Consider the following 12,233-nt stretch of genomic DNA (forward strand, 5'->3'; position numbering starts at 1 on the left):
GTTTCCTCTAGGTTGTGCCGAGTATATGTTGTTCAAAAGCGGTTCTATATAAAAGCGTGAATTATTTAATATTCTCGTTCTTGGCATTATCATTAACCTTACCACTGTATCGGCGAAATCTTAATTTAGGTTAGCAAATTATTGAACAGGTTTGATGCAGATTGTTCACTAGATAAGTATAGATAATAAGTATTAATTAACTTTAGATATTAAGCACTAGATAAGTTTTTCAGTAAATAAGTAAGCGTTTAAGTACTTTAACGATGAATATAGTAGCAGTGGTTTTTCTTAAGCTTTAAGTTTTACGTTGTATCAGGAATCGAACTAGACATCTATTGATCTTTACCAAACATTTGTTTTTGCAATCTGTCATTCCTTGACGTCTTTTCTGTCGCCGCAGGGCTGGGAGCAATCGGACAGCTATGGTAAGGTAAGTTAGCGCGTCGGCCAAATGGGGTAGGCCAACAGCTACAATGGCCTTTTCCGAAGTGTACAACTACAATGAAAAAACACCAAAAATCTAGGTTTTTACCGTATTAATTATGGCTTTATTTCATCACGTTTTACGAAACTGACATTCTCTAGCGATTATTGCGCTTCTGCGTTTAAAATTATGGTGGCCCAACCATGACTACTCAAGTGGCCCGACCTGTGCAAATAGCGCTTTTCTAGTATTTTACCTTAGCCTTCCCAAACACCTTACTGGAGGGGTTTTTTCGATAGTCTTCGTGTGCAGCATAACACACTTCATACATTTTCAAAATTTATCTCGATAATTACATTTCATGAATCATTTCTTGAAGAAAAGTTCATCGCGCCTAATAAACTTTTTTTCTAAGATTTAGTCACTAAATTCAGTACGGGTGTTCTGAATACACGATTGAAACTCACAATACTGTGAAAAGTTAGCTGTCACAGGAAGAAGTTTTACAATGGTTGTATCATAGATATCATGAGTTACTAAAACTGTAAAATCGTGATGACCCGACCACAACAGTGGCCCGACGATAACGGCAATACCCTACATCATTGAAATCTCTCCCAATTTTAGCATTGTACCCAAGCTATTGAGGCCGGGAATGCTGTGCAAGTAATAGTAGGACGGTGAGGGATGAACGTAGGTTTAGAGAATTAAGCTCCAAGACGGTTAGAACGTGGTAACCATTTCGTTTATGAATAACATGAAGACGGTCCCATATTACTTCCATGGAGAACATTATATTTATTCTTTTTTATAGATACTAGACTGTACGCAGTCATTCCACATATGCACCATACAGACGATAATTATTTTTCTATGATTGTTTGTTCTTTGTTTCTGCTACCAAGAAGATACTTAGTCAATGCGATAGAATAGAATAGAATGGTAGAGATAGAATAGTATAGTATAGAATGGTAGAATGGTAGAAAATTGGAAGAATTCAAGCCAAACTAGGTATTAGACCACCTAATATAAAGGTGCGGTAGTAGTTTAGTCAGTGTTACATTCGGGTACAAACCGAAAGAGCGTGGGTGCGAGCCATACCTAGCCTCGAGAATAGTCGCTGAGAGACTCCAAAAAGGCTGGAGTTTTCACAGTGATAATGTTCATACAGATCTATTACCTTTCTGGGCTTAAGAATAGTTTCTCATTGATTTTAAACTTAATCTATTTCAGTCTATCTCGCCCGTTGGAAGATCATTATCTTTTTTGGTATTTTCTGGATTCTTAAAACATTTCTTGGTGATTTTAAGTCTGATTCAGATTATTTTCTTTCTTCTGTGTATCTTGCGTATAGTAAACTTTTGATTCACTTATATCCTTTAGGAATCACTTTCTATTTTTGGCTTTCTCCCGCTTTTAGAAGTGTTTTTCATGACTTTAGGCTTTTTCTGGCCATTGAAAGTATCTTTTAATTTGCTCTTATAACCGTTTTTGGGTCGTTTTCTTTTCTGTACTTAAAATTATCACGACAATTTAGATTTATTGGGCTCTTTTGGACTTTAGAAAACGTGTTTCTCGGTATTTTCAGACCCAACTTGAAAAGCAGGGTATTGGGCACAATTGCCGCGATTCAAAATCAAATCTTTTCTAGCCACTAGAATCGGTGATTTTTAACTCGAACGAAGACTATATTATTATTTTTTTTCGTTTGATTATAGTCATTTTAACAGCTTGGGTCATTCTTGACTTCTGAGGCGTTGGGATTTGAACCCGGGTCCTCGGCGTGAGAGGCGTGAAAGCTAACCATTACGCCGGGACTGACCCCTTTGAAGACTATATTATGTTGCGTGTGTTAATGTTCTAAACCTTATTTTGGAATCAATTTCTTATGACATTTTAAACGCATATTTCATCAACTTTTCGCTTAATACAGGATCACTTTTTTAGCTTTCAGAAGGTTTCAGCGATTATTCAGCGACAGCGAATTACAGGTCGTACTCGATAATCCGCGTGAAAAAACATTTTTTTATAATGTTAAACACGTTTTGATCATGAATACATTTCAAAAAACCTATTAAAAAAATTTTTTTCACCCGGGTAATCGAGTCCGACCAGTGATTTCATTTTGGATTATCCTGTACGGGCGTTTCACTGTAATACAAATCTGGCATGAAAAATAGAAAACACAGAAAAAAAACTTGACAGAATAGGAGAGGAAACGGGACATAAAAAAGAAATAGGAGAAAAGAAGAAGATGGGAGAGAAAAATAGGGAAAGCGATGCAAAAAATGGGGTCACTTTACAGTAAAGTTGAAGAGAGGAAGTGACAAGAAGAAAAATGAGAAAAAAGCAGGAAAAAGCATTAAGAAAACGAGGGATGAGAAAGAAAATGTAAATAAACTGGACAGAAAAGGAGAAAAAACGGGACATAAACGGAGGAAAAGAAAAACAGAAAATGCGGGAGAAAAAATTGCAGAAATGAGAACAGACAAAGAGGAAAAACGGTTCAGAAAAAGAAGAAAGATGAACTGAAAACATAAAGCATAAAACAGAAAAGAAAGGCATAGTTCGACATAAGAGCAAGACGAAAAATAAAAACGACATAGAAAAGGTTTCGAAGGCGAAAAAAGGCGGAAACTGGATCCGTCGAAAAAGTCGAAACGGGGCAAAAAATGAGACAGGAACAGAGAAACTGGGTTTGGAAACGGAAGAAACAAGACAAAAAATGGAATGGAGAAGATTAGAAATAAATGGCGAAAAATGGAACTGACAACGAAGAAAAAGAAACGGAGAAAGAGAATAGCAGGTAGAAAAAAAGGAACTCTGATGGAGAAAAAGGAAACAGAAAATGGCCTAAAAAATGTGAAAACGAAAAAGAAAATGGGCCAAACAAATCGGAAAAAGAGCAGAATAGACACTGGCTAAAAAAGAAAGTAAAACGGAAGAGAGAAACTAGAGAAAAAGAAGGGAAAACGATAATGAAACTGGAGGGAACAAGAAAGAAAATGAAGACAAACTACAGAAAAGGAAAGAAAACTGAACCAAAAAGGAAAGAAAACTGAACAGAAAAGGAAAAAAAGAGACTGGAAAAGAGAAAAAACGGCCCTGAAAACGAGGTAAAACGGAAAAAACAGGCGAAAAACGGATTAGAGAAAAATCCGGACAAAGGAAGGTGAAAAACGGGAAATGACATGAAAAGGAAAAGAAAAGAAAATGAGTAGAGAAAGAGAAAACTACGAACCGAGAGAGAAAAAGAGGGAAAACAATACAAGAAAGGGTATACGGAACAGAAAAGAGGGAAAAGAAGAGAAACCAAAAGAGAACGGAAGAACAACGAGAGAGAGAAAAGAAAACCGATAGAGAAAACAAGGAAATCGGGATATAAAACGGGAAATACTCGGAACACCAAATCTTATATATGAAAATGGGTTTCTGTCTGTCGGTATGTTCCTCATGGAATCGAAAACTACTGAACCGATCGGCGTGAAAATTTGCATGTAAAGGTTTTTGGGGACAGAGAAGGTTCTTATGATGCTTAGAGACCCATTCCCCCAGTAAGAGGGAGGCTCCCATACAAATGAAATACAAATATCCTCATAACTCTAGAACTAATCAAGTAAATGGAACCAAATTTGGCATGGCAAGATTTTTTTTCTATGGTGAACTAGGACCCCTCCCCATTTGAGGAAGGGGGGCTCCTATCCAAATGAAACACAAATTTCCTCATAACTCGAGAAATAATCAATCAAGTGGAACCATGTTTGGCATGTGGTGTTTTTGGAGGCAAGAATTTTTTTCTATGATGAATTAGGACCCCTTACCTTTTTAGGAGGGGGAGCTCCCATACAAATGAAATACAAATTTCCTCATAACTCTAAAAGCAATCAAGCAAATGGAAGCAAATTTAGTATGTGTGGGTTTTAAAAGGCAGAAATTTTTTCTATGGTGAATTAGGACCCCTTCTCCCTTTAATAGGGGGGGGGGCTCCCATACAAATGACATACAAATTTCCTCATAACTCGAGAACTGATCAATCAAATGGAACCAAATTTGGCATGTGGGGAATTTTTAGTCTTGAATTTATTTTATGATGGTTATAGACCTTTCGGCCCTGCGGTAGAGGGATAAGGACTTTCATACTAATAAAGCAGAAATTTTTGCGTAACTCAAAGACTAATCGGACTCAAGGAATTCGAGACTCTTCCATAAAACATTAGTCAAATACAAGACCACAAAAACTATCTATAGTAACACTAGATCATTCAGGGCGAGACGGCCGCTAGCTAGCGATTCGCGGTCAGAAGCGCCGGCCACTGGGGAGGGATAATCCCCCGCAGAAATCACTACTATTTAGGTTTATTTGTTTTCCTAGGTCTAGTGACCTCGATTACTTTTCTTCAGTTTGGTCCGAACGAGCGACAGCGAGTAAGGAGAGGATCACCCCTGCGAAATGGTACTTTCCACGCAAAAGTTTTCCGTGAAATGGTACATTCTGCTTAAGGTTTTTCGCGAAATGGTATTCGACGAAATGTTGTACAATCACGGCGAATATTGCTATCCGCTTTCTGGCTAAGCAATGAGGGGAGTTGTTTTCTACTTTACTGTGAGGAAAAATTGCAAATTTGTATATTAAAGTAACCAATAAACCATTAACATAAGCAGCAAATCAGCATATCTGGCATTTTATACTGCACGTTGCTGTATATTAGGAACTAGGGTAACTAGGAAAACGGTACAGGCCCTAGAGATTTGCGGCCTCTTGCAAAAACCTGCAGAATTGACGCGTTATTACGTCTGATGATGGCCAAAGGAAAACAGTAGGCAGAAACGTCACACCAAATCAACAGTTTTTGATTTTCACCGAAAAGAATCAAGTTCTAATACTATTTTTTTTTTTTGTATGCCAGAAGGGCATTGGGTTAAAAGGCCACTGCGACAGTCTTCTAATACTATTAGTGCCACGGTGATCTAAATGAGGAAATAAAGCAAATGATGCTGGACCTATTTACTATGTCAGTAGCAACTGTTTCCTAATTGATTTAGCGCGAGACGGCCGCAGGCCGCGTGACCCGTCGCCGGAAACTACTTCTATTTAGGTGCATGCATTTTCCTAGGTTTACTGACTAGTAGGGATTATCGGTTAGTTAAGTCCGAACGAGCGAAGCGAGTAAGGACAGCATGTACCCAGCGTTTGTGTAGGTTGAAAGCCGTGAATATTTTCGTCCATATACAATGTTCGGCCATTCGTGTTTCGGCCTTTACTGATTCGGCTATAAGATATATTAGGCCATTTGTAATTTCGGCCACTCGTGATTCGGCCATTTGTGTTTCGGCCATTCGTAGGTAATCATTTTTATCACAGTAAACCAGGTGTCTAACTGTTAACACTTTCAGGGGGTATTCATATTTTTTTTCAAAATTTCCCGCCCACCGTGTTCCCATAAGATCATTTTCTTTTCTTACCTGTTTTATCTTAGTCATTTTGAATTTAAATTTATATTACGTCACTTTTGACTTGAGACAGCTTTGTTGGGTATCCTACGTTGTAGCATCTATCAATGAATTTTCCCATGGCTGCTCGTAAGGTTTGTTTATAGAAATTATCATAAGCAACAAATGATATGTTGATATTTACGAAATATTTTCTATTATGATTTTTTTTTCAATTCGTAATAGTAACATTGAAAGTTTTATTTTTCTTATTTAGTCATATATGCAATCTGTTTTTCGAGAACAGTTTCGGTGATCTCTGTTCATCTAGCTATCGTGAAACAAAGGAAACGATCAAAATTGCAATGAATTAATAAAGCCGAATGGTTAATAGAGTCAAGCGTCCTAATATGTATTCGAATGCAGTATCATTGAAAAAAAAAATGATTGAAGAAATTGACTTCTTCCTATATGAGTCATATGGTACAAGCCGGACTTTAACTAACGTTTAAAAAGCGTTTTTTTATCAGAAATTCCATTACCTGCGTATTTACTAATTAGACACGAATCAATATAATCCCCAAAACGAAGACAATGAAATGAAATAGTGATTGCGATAAAGGAGCAATATTCTCTGATAACTATAACCGATAACAATTATATATAACGAGATATAGAAATTCAGTACAAACGTTGCGTGAATCACGAAAATGTTACTAATTGCATGATAAAGAATGATTGTTTTTGAACAGAAGTTGGTAGTTCTTTACGGTGTATAAACATATCAGATCAGATCAGATATCAGTAAAGTTGTTTTTGGCATATATAAATTGCTTTATATTTTTTGGTAAACTTTAAAAAGATTAAAAAGATAACCTGAACGTAAAACCGACGTACACATTGATGCTAATGTTATTTCCACTTTCTAGATAATTTTGCTAATTCAACGCTTTCCTCCTCCGGTTGACCTAACAACACATAGTACATAGAAAATCTCAACATCTCTAGAGGACGGTCCTAGCCTAGCGTGTCCCTCGACAGAACATTGACACCGACCACAAAACGGCACATTTCTATGCGCCACTTTGCCCAAAGTGGCTCTCCCCATCTTTAAATGCTAGATTACACCCAAATCGATCCAATAAAACGACCAATAACAATAACGGCGACGTGGCACGGGGACATTTCCCCGCGTACGCCATTAACTACGTCGTGGTGTGACCGACTGTCTGCGGCGATTGTTCCTGTGGCTTTCTCGCTCTGCTAACTGGGGGAGAAGCAGAAGACCCCCAGCGCGTAGACAAATGAACGATCGACGGTTATGAAATTATATCGTAGATATTATATTTTTATTTCCATGACAACCTCTTGATGCTCCCGATAAGTATGTAGCAGGCGGGTGTGTCGTCTGACCGTCTGACGTATCACGCCGGTACCAAATGGCGCCGGTGGCGCTGATTGTGTGACGTTCAGTCAACAGACGTCTGAGCTTTGGGGGCAGCTAGCTGTCTGTGGGAATATTTTTTTATTGTAAATGTCTAACATACAAAATCCATTGTAATAGAACAGCGCTATTTAGATTTCACATAGATAACTTTAACACGAATTCGAATGAGTTTTTTGCGCTGCCATGCTTGACTGAATTTCAATCGAATAGACCTCATCAATTACTCTACATTGTGATTCAATACTATCGAGTACAAAGCGCGCTTAACCGGTATCCTTGTGGATGGCGTTTGAAATGTCGTCTGCTTCGCGTCGCGGCAAGCAACTCATGTATTGTGAATGGAAATTCGTCTACTGACACATTTGGCCACATTTCATTCTGTCCTGCCAGCCTGCCGATTGCCTTCATCGAACGGTTCGCGCCGCGTTCCGTCCGTGGTGAACGCCTTTTAGATAGGAGGCACGCAGCACCACTCGACAAAGCAGCAGGCACGCTATCAATCAGTTGATTTATCACCACCGCCGAATCTCAATCCAGAGCTCTAGCTAGACTACACCCGAACGAGTCTGGCAATAACAGGCGGCGTTCGCAAATCGGCAGCATCGAGATGCTGTCGGTGACGCGTCGTTGCCAGCGAGCCGTCAATCATCGCAGCGACGAGATCTTGTGTCCCCGCGAGTTTCATTCAATAGGCCTATGTACCGTGAAGCGAGGTGTTATCAATCGGCCTTTTTCCCGGAGACGTGAAATGGAAAAATGAATAAACAGAACACATTTTCATCAGAATTTTGATTAAACGCTGATTATAAATAGTCTTGATAACCTCTTCCGGTCACCATGCATTACAAGGTAAATTGAATCATCTATTTTGCGGGTACACTTTGTATCAGCTAACTACCGAGATTGCTTTCACATGCGTATTTCCAAGTATAACTTCTTTGAAACAAATTAATTTTGTGACGAACGAACTGCTTTCAAAAAACTCCAGACTCGACCACTAAGAATGCTGCAGAAAAATAAACAGTGCGCGTCCAGATATTAAATGACTCCAGCTTTAATATGAAAAACGAATGACTGGTAGTTAGGGCGAAATATAAATGGGAACTCGCACAACTTAAGCACTCAGTTTTTACCATCTGAGAGATCTTGCAAAAATGTCGAGAGTACGATGTTTCACACGCATCACATCTTTATTGATTTCAAAGCAGCATACGATACAGTCGATCGAGACCAGCTATGGCAGTTAATGCACGAATACGGTTTACCGGATAAACTGACGCGACTGATCAGAGCTGCATTGGATCGAGTGGTGTGTTTTGTGCGCATCTCGGGGACACTCTCGAGTCGCTTCGAGACGCCGTGAGGGTTGAGACGAGGTGACTGCTTGTCCTACATGTTGTTCAACATCATTCTTGAGAGGTGATCCAACGACCTGGCATCGAAACGAGAGGCACGATTTTCACGAAGGGTAGCCAACTTCTAGGCTTTGCAGATCATTTTTACACCATAGCCAGGAACTTTGCGACGGCGGAGGCAATCTACGCACGACTGAATGTAGATTCCAGTGGATTTCTTTCGCAAAACGCTACGATCATGAAGCATACATCGACATACGAAACTGACAATGTTCAAAACTATTATTAGACCGGTAGTTATTTATGGACATGAAGCTGTGTGATGCTGTTCATAAAGGACATACGCGCCCTTGCCGTGTATGAGCGGAAGGTGCTGCGGACAATATTTGGCAGAGTACAAACTGAAAGCGCAGAGTGGCGGCGGCATATGAATCTACAGACACTGCTTGGAGTGGTTTCCATTGTACATGTGGAGAAAATCGATAGGCTACGGTTGGCCGAGCACGTCACAAGGATGCCGGACGAGAGTGTGACGAAAACAGTTCTCTTCAACAGCCCAACCGGCACCAGGAACAGCGGGGGTTCAACGTGCAAGATGACTCGACGACTGCTAGACGACTGCTGCAAAGCTAGACTGCTAACGTCAACGACGACGACAATTACGTGGCTGGCTGGAGCACTGGTGAGATTCATTAGAATATTGTAACTTCTAATTACCTAGCTAACTGGGTGTCTATTTATATTTATATAAGATTTATATAAGAGGCTTATGTCTGTACCGAAAACCAGGTCTCAGACAGGACGTCATAAGAGGCTTATCGGTAACTAAAACCTGGGGTCTGACAGGACGTCATGTTTTCGTAGCAATGGGTTGTATTCTCAGTCACATCACTGGTCGACTGCTGGACTGCTCGATTGCTCGACAGAACTGTTCGATTCGCCTGCTCGACTCAACTGTTTGATTGGACAGATCGACTTGCCTGCTTGACTGAACTGCTGGAGTGGGCTACTCGACTTAACTACTCGATTCGACTGCTTGACACATTTGCTTGACTTACTACTCGACCCGATTGCTCGACTGAATTGCACGATTGAACTGCTCGACTGGACTGTTCGACTCGAGTGCTCGACTGGACTGCCTGACTGGACAGCATGATTCATCTGCTCGACTCAGCTGTTTGATTCGACGCTCGACTCAACTGCTCGATTCAACTACTTGATTCAACTGCTTGATTTCACTGCTCGACTGGACCACTCGACTCAACTGCTCGAATCGACTGCTCGTATGAACTGCTTGACTCAACAACTCGATTGGACTATTCGAATTGGCTACTCGACTCAACTGCTCAACCCGATTGCTCGATTTAACTGCTCGACTAGACTACTCGATTTGATTGCTCGACTCAACTGACAGCTTGATTCAACAGGTCGACTAGACTGCTTGACTTAGTCACACAACCAGACTGCTCGACTCGACTGCTTGATTCGACAGCTCGACTTAACTGCTCGACTCTATGGGACTATTCGACTCAACTGTTCGATTTAACTGCTCGACTGAACCGCTTGACCCGACTGCGCGACTAGACTGCTTGACTAAACTGTTCGATTCGAGTGCTCGACTAGACTACTCGGTTCAATTGCTCGACTGGACTACTCGACTTAACTACTCGATTAAACTGCTCGACTGGAGTACTCGACTCAACTGCTTGACTTCTGTTTGATTCTACAGGTCGATTTAGCTGAGTCGAGTAGTCCAGTCGAGCAGCTGGGCTACTCGACTCAACTGCTCGAATAAACTGTTCGACTGGACTACTCGACTCAACTGCTCAACTTGACTGCTCGACTCGACCACTCGATTCAACTGCTCGACTGAACTGCACGACCGGACTGCTTGACTGAACAGCTAGATTTAACTGCTCGACTGTACTGCTCGAATGGACTGCTCGACTTGATTGCTCGATCCAACTGCTTGACTCGATTGCTTGTCGCGATATCATATGATCGGTGTTAAATCAGACCGGACCAAGTCGCCCGGTGACGTCCGTGCTTGTGAGTCGGTTGTATTGAAGAAAAGAGAAAATAATCACATTGATGATCAGTTACCTACTAAGTTAGAATAAATGCACTATACAAACTATTAAGAGGTTGTATACAGTTGGGAGATCTAAAAAGTCAATTTTTCTAGATTTTTTCTATGATTGATTCTCGCTGAAACGGGGCCACTACTGACACGAGGTCTTCAAATATTGGAACTTTTGTGCTCAATTAGTTAAAAGTGGTTAAAAATGAGAATTACACTTTTAATACCTTGAAATAGTGGACCCCTCGTTCGCCAAATGGCCTAACTGTTTCAACAAAAGTTGAATTTTGAGCGAACCTTGATATCTATATCATGTGATATTTCATAAATTTGCCATGAAACAACCAACAAATGGCCCGGTTCTGTAAAGAAGGAAAACAGGGCTTCCAAATGGAGTAAAAAAATTTTTTGACGGCCATCTTGGATTTGGTCGCCATATTGGTTTTTATCAAAAAATCACCGTTTTCACCATGAGCTCCCCAACCGATTTTCATTTAAAGACTACAAGAAACATTCATAGAAATTAGGTGTGCAATGGCATTAACTGAATAAAACAACCAGTTATTTGTAGCAAGGTTTACAATTTTCATATAATGATTGTGATATTTCCAAAATTTGCTATAAAATAAACTACAAACGACACGGTTTTGTAAAGAGAAGAGACAGGGCTTATAAACGAAGTGAAAAACAGATTGGTGACCATCTTGGATTTGGTCGCCATGTTGGATTTTATCAAAAAATCGCCGTTTTCGCCATGATCACTCCAACCGTATGTTTTCTCCGCTTTCCGATGGTGGTCTTAAAATTAAAATCAGTTGGGGGATCATGGCGAAAATGCCGATTTTTTGATAAAATCCAATATGGCGACCAAATCCAAAATGGCCTCCAAAAAATGTTTACTCCATTTGAAAGCCCTGTTCTTCTTCTTTACAGAATCGGGCCATTTGTTAGTTGTTTCATGACATATTTATGAAATATCACATGATATAGATCTCTAGGTTTGCTCAAAATTTAACTTTTTTTCAAACTGTCCCCTTGGTGAACGAGGGGTCCACTATTTCGAGGTATTAAAAGTGTAATCCTGTAATTTTCAACCAATTAAGTGCAAAAGTTCCGATTTTTGAAGACCTCGTGTCAGTAGTGGCCCCGTTTTAGCGAGAATTACTCCTATAGTTAGTTACGCAAGTGCCTGAGAGACAATTAAGGGTGAAGGGGTAATAGGGGTGGTCATAGAATAGGGGTATAGAAATTTTTGTTGAGCAAACAGATGCACAATTAGCAACGTGCTAAAAGGGGGAACTGACTTGGAGGCAGCCAACAAGGGGGGACGTGGAATGTGAGAGAATGTATGTTCCGACATTACTCTGGAACGGCTGGACGGTTCTTCATCAAACTTGGCACACACACGGTGTTCAAAATACCGTTAATTAAAAATAAAATAGGCCATTTAAACGGCAAATGCCAGTCGGTTTGAATTGCCATCTTACACTTCTGAGC

General features: G+C 40.1%; 1 protein-coding gene across 5 annotated transcripts in view; it reads left to right on the forward strand.

Annotated features, from left to right (window-relative positions):
* Window positions 1-12,233, forward strand: part of LOC128743980 (furin-like protease 1) — a 570,474-nt gene that overhangs the window by 71,438 nt on the left and 486,803 nt on the right. The gene's annotated exons all lie outside the window — the stretch shown is intronic.

The sequence above is a fragment of the Sabethes cyaneus genome, chromosome 3 (assembly GCF_943734655.1).
Source record: "Sabethes cyaneus chromosome 3, idSabCyanKW18_F2, whole genome shotgun sequence".
NCBI lineage: Eukaryota > Metazoa > Arthropoda > Insecta > Diptera > Culicidae > Sabethes > Sabethes cyaneus.